Source organism: Hordeum vulgare, chromosome 4H (genome assembly GCF_904849725.1).
Source record: "Hordeum vulgare subsp. vulgare chromosome 4H, MorexV3_pseudomolecules_assembly, whole genome shotgun sequence".
Taxonomy (NCBI): Eukaryota; Viridiplantae; Streptophyta; class Magnoliopsida; order Poales; family Poaceae; genus Hordeum; species Hordeum vulgare.
In genome coordinates this window covers 522,365,484-522,376,332 of record NC_058521.1, presented here as the reverse complement: position 1 = coordinate 522,376,332, position 10,849 = coordinate 522,365,484, and the positions used below count along the sequence as shown (strand labels likewise).

General features: G+C 37.9%; 1 long non-coding RNA gene across 2 annotated transcripts; it reads left to right on the top strand.

The window, feature by feature from the left end:
* The first annotated feature begins 351 nt into the window (after positions 1–351).
* Positions 352–3,939, top strand: LOC123449251. Of its 2 annotated transcripts, XR_006631983.1 has the most exons (6): positions 356–694; positions 1,713–1,841; positions 1,929–1,970; positions 2,095–2,269; positions 3,352–3,474; positions 3,609–3,939. It is a non-coding gene; the product is annotated as an uncharacterized LOC123449251 (long non-coding RNA). The 2 variants fall into 2 exon arrangements; XR_006631982.1 differs by having other exon boundaries at positions 352–694; positions 1,713–1,970.
* Positions 3,940–10,849: the final 6,910 nt, after the last annotated feature.

Below are 10,849 nucleotides of genomic sequence, written 5' to 3'. Positions count from 1 at the left end.
ACACATCGCCAAAGTCCAGTTTCCCCTTTAAAATTCCAAAACCATTTCACCAAACACAACACCACGCACCAGAATTCCTACCGACATTTGTTGGAAAAAAATCACTATTACCGACCCACAGTCAGCAAAGAAAATGTCTAAAGGACCGTGGGTCGGGAAACTCTGTACGGTGACCCATCGTCGGTCAGGAATGCTACAAGCTATTACCGTTCAACAGTCGGTCGGGAATTCACTTATGGGCCATAACTATCGTTCGGTAAATAACCCCGACCAACAGCGAGGCGCTAAATAGGCCTCGCGCGCGAATAGCAAACTTTTAGCGCCAATAATTGACCCAACCCGCGAAGTTTTTCGCTCAAAATCATATCCACGCTGCCGCCCCACGCTCGTTTCGTTCCCCACTCACAAAATCCCTAGCTCATTTCGTTCCCCACGCCCGTCGCCGCCCCTCTAGGGAGAGGCAACCTCGCTCCTCCCTCCCATGGCGCCACCGCCCCAACCCATAGTCATCTCCCTCTCCTTTCCCACCCTCTCCACTACTTTCCATGGTGCCAGATCTGAAGGGGGCAAGGTCCTTGGTGCAGAGCGAGGTAGGCAGCATTTGTTCCCTCCGCTTCCAGCGACAGGTGCCTCCATCTCTGCCAACTAACCTTCGGTGACCAGCACGTAGGCATCCATCGCGGTAACAACAGAGGTAAGGTCTCTTTCCCTCTCGTGTGGTCCCTCCCTCCACTCCCCCTACTGGTCGCAGCATGCATATTGAAACCCTAGCGTGCAGATTTATAGTTTTCTAAGAAGTATTTTCATGAATTCCTTACACATGGGTAAAGGACTGTTAGTTAAGAACAATTGCATCTATGTGTTTTCAGCAAGAGAGAGAATGACACAGTTAACATTCAGATTTAAGCAATAGATTGATGGAACATTTGTTCTGGAGTTTAATAACGAGATAAGATAAAGGTTCTTTTAATTTACTGAAATTAACTTTTACTTGAGTGATGTGCTAAGGTCAACCTCTATACATGCACATCCCCGAACTGAAAATACAGCCAAGCACCAATTTCTGACAGTACAAAATTGATATGATGCTTGCGTTGTGACTGAGTGTCTTATGGTGCAATGTCTCTGAATAAAGTGCATGGGCTAGAAATTAATTGAAAGTACTGAACCAAATTATTGACATTGGAGAGCAGGCAAATATGAGTTTAATTTCTCAGTTACAACAATAATTGTACTGTATCTATAACGATATATTCTTACCATGACAATAAATATTTGGTTTACAACCATTGATCATCACAAATAGAAACCAGCAAACGCATTACATATGTTCAGTAAAGCCTTTCAATATTTTTTCCGTCGGTGTCACAAAATGAACAATCCAAGTGGTATGTTTGAGCATCCATTCTTGATTGCTCGTACGTGATGTGGTGATTACTTGGTATATATGTCTTGCTTGCATATCTTAACTGAAGATCCGTTTCTAAAGTACAAGACTCAGAAGTGAGAACTACCTTCAGGTTGCACAAAAATTCCAAATAATCATATTAATGGTTCAACCTTTCAGTTTAGCATTGTAGAATTGTCACAAATATAAGAGTCTATATTTAATCTTCATGATCTGAGAACAAGAATTTCAGCTTATTTAACCCTGCTATGGAATAATTAGCTCGAGAATCACAATTAGCCTTTTGTTTTCTTTGAATGTTCAGGGCACTTGTACACAAGGATTCCTACTTGTGGCTAGACACGACCTTTCGGCGAGTGGTGCAGTGATTCCCTCCCTTTTTGCCACAACCTCCCCACCAATTGGTTGGTCTAGTGAGATATCTACATATTGGGTATCTTACTGAAGTTAGTTGTATACCAAGTTCATTTATGTTTCTTGCCAGATGGTGCTATGTCTTGAATTAATTCTTTTTCTGTAGGCAGGTAATGATAGAGCCAAAGGTAATCATGGAAAGTTAAAGGTATCTCATACATCAGACAACTAGAGTCATCTGACAATGTCTTCTCTCATCATGGCGCTGTTCTGGAATGTAGTCCTAACATACCAATTCTAACTACTTGATGTTGGACTTGTGATTTTGTTAGGCTTGTCCTCTCGCTGATTAATGTGCTAGCTGGCATCCCTTGCGAGGAGAACCAAACGATACGGTTTCGTCAAGTTCTCTTTCAAAAGAGAAGCAGCTTGACAATAGACAAGATGAGCGACTAGGTGAAATAGCGGTTCACACTGGATGATCTCATGCTGTTGTAAATGAGTAAGGTAATTTTTTCTTGTAATTAGAATCTGTAAATTTACCAGTGCATATTTTATTCCCAACTAATAATCTCAAACACAAAATGGCAGCCCGTGCATTACACGGATTGATGACCATGTTGCACAATTGATTCTATATTGTATCACCCAATGTACAACTTCCTTGACTTTATTTTGTTCTCAGCTAGTGGCATGACCATGTACTCCTGTGCTTATTTACAGTTTGCATGTCAAGTGAAAAGACCAGATCGTTTACTTGGTTGGTCTTGGCCTCTTGTGCTATTATTGTTTTACTCATGTTCACATTCCAAATCAGCAATTATTGCTCGAGGGTGAAATGGGTACTTTATGAATTATTATGCATGGCTAGTTAATACACTTCTATAACTGTGTAATTTCCATTTGCAGATTCTAGGTTCTAGCTTTGTAGTGTGCATCATCTAGCTAAACTATTGAAATGATGTGAAACTATGTTAGATATTGTTGGTGCGCTGCTTGTCAAGCTTGCATGATGATGTCTGCTGAAATTTGGGTGTACATTGATGCAAATGAACATGGAAATAGCTTCAGAATTATTCTTCACATTTTTTACTAAAAGATTGAACAACTTTCAAATCTCTGAAATGAGAATTTACTCAAGTTTCTATTTGTGCTAGCGATAATTTTACTATCATGTTCATATAAGTAAAATGCCAAATACAAATGGCCTTCATTAGCATAACTATATTACCAACACAATATGTAGTAGAAAATCCCAATACGAATGTTATCTTTAGTTCCTAGGACAGATTTTGAAGGATTAGTTCGTAAAGCAAGCAATACAGAAAAACTAAGTGTTGTGTATTTGTGAAGAAGAAAAAGGTTAATTCTATTATGTAATTTTCTATTATCTTGTGAACATAGTCACTTGTCCCTCCATATTTTTCCTGTTTGTTGTGTGCTAATGATTTCACTGGTATTTGGTTTATGTACTTTGCAAGACTCACGATGCTAATTAAAATATTTGTTATCATGTTGCAGATGCTTAGCAAATGCTTTCACTGCTCATGTTCTTAATCATTTGATTTCTTACTACTTACATTATGCAGGAATGGCCTGAAGGGAGTTACCACCATGGGCACATAGACCAGGATACCTTGTATGTCAGGATATAGCAAAAGAAGGTAGGAAACTCAAAAGATGGGAGCTAAAGCTACATAATTAGTAGAAAGGTATCCATTTTTCTATTAGGGATAACAAATTCTCTTGAGTTGCTTTGTTTGGAATGATATTGATAGCAACTTAGTGAAAATATCGTGTTCTCTAGTTGTGGTGCAGAATATTAACCACAGATTTTGACTTGCAGATGTTCAAGATGTAGGATGTTCTCCAATTAACGAGATAAGATTGAAGGCTTTGATGATAAGTAAGAGAACGATGAAACAATCTTGGTGGAAGGCTGTGAGGATGGATTTGTAGTTGCCCACTAGAAGGAACCAAGGTAGATGATTTATTGGAGAAAACAAAGCGTGGAAATTTTACTCTCAGCCAATGAACTATAATGTTTGCTCTATTTAATTAGTTACATTAGTTTTTAGGAAACTTGGGTGGTCACTAGTTCATAACATAGGAACTATTTGTATGTGAAAACTAATGAATATATGAGACTATTGTTTGGTTCTGGTTGACGATGCACATTACTGCTATGTATTATATAACTTGATTGAGATTATGTTGGTAACGTGAAAACTAGCAATGGTAGGGCTAACAGATGTTGGTCGGCAAACCAAACCCCATGAGACACTCGGTTGGCAAATGCTAATGCTAGCCCCACTAGAATGTTGGCTGGGAAAGAAGACCCTATCCGATAGTGGGTCAAGAAAGCCCTTTGCTGCACCAATAGATTATTGGTCGGGAAATATTACCCTGTGTGAAAGTCGGTCGACAAAGGCCCAAGGCAACCCCAATGGACTGTTGGTCGGGAAAGGCCCATCGCAAGCCCAACAAATTGTTGGTGGGCAAAGGTACTCCATAGCCGACAAGCAGTCGGTCGGGAAAGGGTTTTCCCGTATGGACTTTCCCCAACAAACAGTTTCGGTTGGCAATAGTCTTTCCCGACCGACCGTGTGTCGGTCGAACTTGTATTCCCAAGCAACATGTCTGTTAGGGGTGTAGTGTTGTGGTGTAGTGAAGAGAGCTTTGTTCATAATTTCCAAATTTAATATCCCCAATCGCCCAAATCCTTAGGCAAGCAACAAGTTTTCCAATTAACTAGATGGTATTCTTTTTCTTATCGCCATCTTCTTCCCACACCAAGCTAGCTGTGTAGAAATTAGCTTGTTTGAGGATTCCACAATGAATAAAGTAGAATGACATCATAAAAAGCGGAATATTAGTTAAGCAAGCATGCACAAGGGTAATCTTGCCTGCAATAGATCCCACGAGTTTCCCCTCCCAGCTACTACATATTTTTTCAATTTTATCCATCACACAACTCCAATGTTTGTCCCTGATTCAGATATCAAATACAAGCATTCCCAAGTATTGCATGGTAAAATATCCTATTTTGCAAGTAAAAGTTTCCTAGTATATATCTTTATTTTTAGTAGCCTCCCCAAACATGACTAATTCACTCTTGTGAAAATTAATTTTCAGTCGTGACATTTGTTCAAAAGCACATAAGACGTATTTATAAATTCTTTGCACTATCTAAATCATCTTGCAACAAAAACAATGTCGCATCAACATATTGTAGCATATTAACCTCTTTATCTAAATTATTATTCAACACTCCTTTAATAATTCGTTTATCTTTAGTATTGTTTATAATAACAGCAAAAATATCAACTGTTAAGTAAAAAATCAAAGGGGATAGAGAATCTCCTTGTCTAACCTCTTCAAAAAATTTAAATAAAGGTCCAATTTTATCATTTACCCTAACACCCACATGCCCCCATCTCATAGTCATCATCACCTCACACCATTTATGAGGGAAGCCTTTCAATTTCAGCATTTGAATTACAAAGGGCCACTTAATTCTCTCATAGGCTTTTTCAAAGTTTACTTTGAATACTAGAGCATTTTGTTTTTTGACATGAATGGAGTTCAGTGTCTCATGCAAGACTAGCACTCCCTCCATAATATATATCCCTTTAACAAATGCAGTTGGGTGGAAGAGATAACAGAGGAAACAAATTTGCTCAATCTATTCATAAGCACCTTATTAATAATTTTAAAGCTTACATTTCGCATGCAAATAGGTGTGGATTTCAGAATTTGTTTGGCATCACCTCTTTTTGGGGGGCCATGGTACTTATTCCATAGTTAAGTCTAGTGAAAGGACATGGATGTCGCCTAGAGGGGGGTGAATAGGTTCTTTAAAGTAATTATGGTTTAGGCTTGAACAAATGCAAAATACAACTAACGTATAATTAGTCAAGCACAAAACCTAAAACAACTAGGCTCACCTACTTCGATCCAGTGATAAGCCTTTCAAGTTTCTAGTCAGTAGACAAGAAATTCAGTAAGTAATAGAAACGGGATAGCCATCATAAAAGGGAAATCTCAATCAGTACTTCTTTTTTGGAAAGCGAGGTTGCATTTGAGCCTTTTTCATGCTTTTCCCGGAGGTCGGGAGAAAGCAACAATCAATAGGACTTTCCTAATCCTCCCTTCCTTTCAGGAAGAACGTGAAATTATTTTTCCTTAAATGGGAGCAGAGCAGGTTTCAAAAAGGATCTTAGAGTGTCTAGGGTTGGGCCAGGAGGTATATAACATGAAACAATATAGATATCACAAATTAAAGTGCATAAGTAAAGTGCTTGGGTAAGAGATAACCGAGGCACGCGGAGACGAGGATGTATCCCGAACTTCACACCCTTGCGGATGCTAATCTCTGTTTGAAGCAGTGTGAGGGCACAATGCTCCCCAAGAAGCCACTAAGGCCACCGTAATCTCCTCACGCCCTCGCCAATGCAAGATGTCGTGATTCCACTAAGGGACCCTTGAGGGTGGTCACTGAACCCGTACAAGCAAGGCCGGGGAAATCTCCACAACTTAATTGGAGACTCCCAACAACAACACGAAACTTCACCACAATGGATTGTGGCTCTGAGATGACGTCAAATGCTCGGGGCAATCTCCACAATCTAATTGGAGACCGCGACGCTTGCACGGATCTGTACATCATAATGATTGAGCTCCGAGGGACCACAAAGCTTCTAGGATGCCAAAGCATCCAAGAAGAACAAACTCTAGGGTACCAAGCACCCAAGAGTAATAAGCTTCTCAAACTTCACTTCCACGTATCACCGTGCAGAACTCAAACCTATGCACCAAATGCAATGGCAAGGGCACACGGAGTTCCCATGTTCTTCTCTCCCAAATCCCACCACAACAACTAATGTTATGGAGGAAAATGAGAGGAAGAACGAAGAAGAACACGAAGAACTCCAAGATCTAGATCCAAGGGGTTCCCCTAACATAGAGGACAAAGTGATTGGCGGAATTGTGGATCTAGATCTCTTCTCTCTTTTACATCAAGAACTAGCAAGCAACAATGGAGGGATTGAAAGATAGCAAGCTCGAAGAAGGTCAACAATGGGGGCAAACACGAGCTCAAAGGATGGGGTTCAATGGGGAAGAAGAACCCCTTTATAGGAAGGAAAAAATCCAACCGTTACCCCTCAATCCGCACATAAGCGGTAGTACCACTCCAGGGAGCGGTACTACCGCTGGGGCTGAGGGCAGCAGTCAACGAGGGAGGTAGAGGCTGGTAGTACAGCCGGAGCGGTTCTACCGCTCCTAGGAGCGGTACTACCAATCATAAGAGGTGGTACCGCCTCCTATATCCGCTCATGGCCTACTCCAGACCTATCCAAAAATACCAAGGGGTTCTGGTGCGGTAGTAACAAGGGGTAGTACCGCTTACTCGGCAGTACTACCGCCCTGCACTACCGCTCCAGAAACCGCTTAGTCCAACACGAAAAGTGTCGAGAGCCACGGGCAGTAGTACTAGCTAGCGGAACTGGCCAGAGTACTTCCGCCCGAGAGCGGTACTACCGTTGCTAGGGCGGTACTATCGATCATAAGAGGCAGTACCGCTCCAGGAAGCGGTACTACCGCTTGGATCATTCCACATAGACCACATGCAACATATGAAAAGCATGAATATGAGAATTGCCATATCTTTCGCATGCGAGCTCCGAATTGAGCAAACTCAAGCTTGTTGGATTCACGACGACAAGAGCTATTCAAAAGCTATATATAGATATGAAAACCTCTATGAGTGAATAACCAGCAAAAACTCCAACATTGAAAACATAAATGACTTCTCTAGAGATTTTTGGTTACTTTTGATTGGAGAACAAAATGTTAGAACCATCACGTTACCCAAAAATATTTTTCTAAAAATCAGTTATATATTTCATCAACTCCTCCTCTCCTTCAATAACACCTTCATCTTGTTTTAGGGAAACAATTATGTTTTTTCTCCTTCTCCCATTCACTTTAGCATGATGATATCTAGTATTACAATCACCATATCTAATCACCTTATTTTTATATCTTTGTAACCACTTAATCTCTTCCTAGTATTACAATCACCATATGTAATCACCTTCCTTTTCTATCTAATGCAGATAGCCCATGTTCTTTAAAAGAATTGTCAATAATATCAAGCTTAGCCATAATTTTCAATTTGATCTTCCTATACCAAGCATCAACCTTTTTGGTGCAACAATTATTTTTGTTCCTCACATTCCTAAACCTAAGTTGCATCTTTCTAAATTATCTCCTCTATAAGTCTCATTCCATACTTTGTGTCCAATTTTTCTAAACCATCTCTTAATTTCAAGGAATTTGCAAACCTAAAAAAAGGAAAGGCTCGTGTACAACACTACCATCCTATTTCGTGTTTTTTACTCCCTTCATTCCGTATTAAATATTGCTGCCACTCGCGTAATGTATTTGGCGCACATGTCGCTAGTTAGCGATCGAGCACAAACTTTTGGCCAACCCATTAGCTCTTTCCGGTTTTCACTCTATTTCTGTGTTTTTCTACTTGTTTCATATTCGTTTATCTCTTTTTTATGTTCTTTTTCCTATTTTATTTTTAGTTCTCTTATTTTGAATTTTTTTTTTCAAATTTGTGACCTTCTTTACAAATTCATGAACATTTTTTGAACTTGCAAACATTTTGTTAAAATTCAGAAATAGTTATTCAAAAGTCTGAACATTGTTTACGAATGTCATGAACAGTTTTTTATATTGGGGAACATTTTGTGCAATCAAAGAACATTCATTCAAATTGGGGAACAATTTTTCGACTTCACAAACATTATTTTAGTTTTAGGGGACATTTTTGAAATAAATGAACTTTTTTTGAATCAGAAAACATTTTAGGAATCCATTAACATTTCTTCAAATTTTTGGACTTATATAAAACTAGTGACATTTTTCGAACTCACATTTTTTTAAGTCACCAACATGTTTGAATATATGAAAAAAATACAAAATCATGAGCATTTCTTGATATGACGAACATTTCTTTCAAAATCATGAACATTTTTATTAATATAATTGTTTTTAGAACAATTAACATTTATTTGAATCCTTAAAAAAATCCGTTCATGATTTTTCATATTTTAAGCTCTTTTGAATCCAAAATCATTTAAAGAAAAATATAATACTCAGAAATATATACATGAAATTCAAGGCGCCCAGCACATGGCCAGGCCCAAAAAAAGCACGCGGAGAAGAGAGTTTGGTGTTAGCTCGTTCGCCAGCGCCTAACGCGCTAAATAGGAGGTACCACTGCCATTTAATATGGAACTTTTTTCCCTGTGTAGGACGTTGTCAGTCCTTTTTTTGCTGGGCCTTGTTTTTCCTTTTAAGCAAGTTTGTAAGTTTTCCAATAGCTCACTTTTTTTGTTGATGACATACGAGATGATTAAGTTTATTTTAAATGTATGTGGGTACTACTACCTCCGTACCTAAATATAAGAACTTTTAGAGATTTTATTACAAGGCTATATACGAAGCAAAATGAGTGAATCTATACTATAAAATATGTTTATGTACATCCATATGTAGTTACGAGTGCATTGCACGTGAAAACTTACATAACCAAAGTACAATTGAATATTGAAATATCACATAACTCAATTAATAAATATAAATCTACAATCACATATGCATCAAGTACGAGTTATAGATTTAATTCTCGTAGTTCATGGCACTGAAAAAATAAACACAAATCATTTCATGAAGATAGTGTTATAGCCTTGTATAAGTAAATATAGTAAAAGTGAACGTCAATTTTTCAAAGACATGTTGCATTGATCTGCTACTGTAGCAATGGAGTTTTGTGTGTGTCCTCTTCAATGAAGTGATCAGATTTGTGCATATCATGCATTGATATTGTTAAATTAAAAACCAATAGCAATTCATTAAGAAGAGGAAATTTGGCAGTGTTAAAGTATGGAAGATTCCAGAATAAAGAAGAAACGTGCTCTTTGAGGTTAGTACATAGGTTGCACTATGCTTGATCTTATGAATGGAATATTCTGTATAGTACCCACGCATGGCAAAATCTTGTGTAGTGCAAATGATATTCGGATTTGCCAACTTTTCATCGTTGGACCAAGCTACCTAGTTTTAAAAAACACTCACTTAATTGAGGTCTCAAATTAAAACTCAATCATCCGATTTTGACTAAGTCAATATTTTCTTACAGCTCTCTCATGCAAATCTTTTATATTCTATACTATGCTTCCTAATTTTTAAGGCTTCGTAATTAATTAAGGTAATTAATTTAGAATTGGGTCATTCAATTTTGACTGGAACAACAGTTTCCCAAGCTCTCCAATTCATTTCTTATAATTGCTATATTCCCTAATTTTGAACATATTTCGTTCAATAGTTGTATTCACTTTTGAATTTGGTTTACGATTTTGATCGAGCAAACAATTTGTCAAATCAATCAACACCAACCATTCTATAAAAACATCTCAATACCACGCACCCTCCCATCACTTAGAAAAAGAAGCGTCACTACATGATATTGTAGCTCCAGTTATAGTACATACAACCACGGACACTTAATTTTTTCCATACAAATAAAGGTTGATTAGCGGATAACAAAAATCACACCACGAGAGGCCCACTAAATCACCGCATTATAAATAAAAGTAAAGCACACTCTATCATCTCCTTCACTTGTCAACCTAAATATTCCACCAGTTTCAAAATATAAGGGATAATAACTTTTTACGAAGTTAACTTTTTTTGAACTTTGACCAAGTTGAGTGAAAAAAAATCGACATCCAGAATATTAAACAAAATATTATGGAAATTCATTTCATGATGAATCTAGGAAATACAGATTTGATATTTTGTATTTTTGATACATTTCTCTATAAATTTTATCAAACTTAAAAGGTATAACTTTTTTAAAAAGTAATACACCTTATATTTTGGAACGTAGTGGTTACTTTTTGGAAACCCAACAACACTAAAGGCACAGCAAAACGCGTCCAATCCTTCTAGTTCAAATGTTTTACCAGTTTTGTATATTTTATTCTATACATTTCCTTTTTACCTAGATTT